The sequence below is a fragment of the Pieris rapae genome, chromosome Z, assembly GCF_905147795.1.
Source record: "Pieris rapae chromosome Z, ilPieRapa1.1, whole genome shotgun sequence".
NCBI classification, from domain to species: domain Eukaryota; kingdom Metazoa; phylum Arthropoda; class Insecta; order Lepidoptera; family Pieridae; genus Pieris; species Pieris rapae.
The window spans coordinates 337401-338588 of record NC_059534.1 but is presented as its reverse complement, the minus strand read 5'-3'; positions in this window follow the sequence as shown (position 1 = coordinate 338588).

Here is a 1188-nt window from a genome sequence, read left to right as displayed (position 1 = left end):
TCCCGGCTGAAATTAAAAATATATTAAGAGTAACTAATAAATGTCAATCCTATACATTATTTAACATACGCCATTATCCGAATATTGTCGATATTCCGTAGCTTAATTACCCGTTCTATAAACAGCCTAGTCTCTTTATTAAAGGCCGTTTAACTAACAGCCTCAATCATGTTCAGTTATTTGATTAAACGGCTAAGCAAATATGCCATAAATTGAATCATGACATTTCAATCAAGTTCAAACTCAAAATGACTTTATCCATATAGGTAACCAAGTACACTAATGAACTTCAATAGAAATTTAACAGATGTTAAATTGATTCTAAATTTACATTTAATACCAGTTCGCATGTCAAAGGCGTAGAGCGGTACTGAAGCAAATCAATCCCAAGGATAAGGATCATTTCAATAATCGTCAAATTTAATAGAAGAATTTACGTTTTACGAGAGTTCTGAATTTATTCAGTGATAAATCTCTAATTTCGCTTGGGAGTTTGTTGTAAAAACGAATACTATTTCCATATAAGGAGTGGTTTCGAGTATTAATTATACTGGAGAAAGCCAAGAAATTTTTATTTTTGCACAAGCACCAAGCACCAGAAAGTGTCATAATATTTAATTCCTTGGGATTACTTGCCTAGCCTGTTCCTTTCTATTGAGTTCCACTTTCTGCCATCTTATGTCAGATATTTCACCTTTTTATGTCAGTCATATAGTCACTCTATTGTACGAATGGCCTAATATTAGCCAGCCAGTTTATTAAATGTTGTAAAAACACAACGGCTGAATATCTTTCTATATATGCTAGTTAAACGGCGCCGTTTTGTTAAAGGCTTGGCTGTTAAATTAACGGCTAATTTATTAGGGTGTGACATAATTATATTGAAAGCTTTCTTTAAAAACGTTGTCTGAGAGTGTTTACCGTATCAAAGGAAGAAACATTAAACGTTTGATGGTTTAACCCATGACAATTGTTGGATTTTTTGGTATATTTTTTATGATTTGAGTGGAACAAACCCAATTTTTTAATATATTAATAAGAGTCAAGGTAATATTATGTATGTGTTCAAACAATAATTGAAAATTTTACTGGAAGCCACGAACAAAGGCTCCATTAAGGCTTTACAACTTGACATCACGGGCCTGTGAGACGCCACGGTGAGACAATTGGATAGGACATTTAGTACAC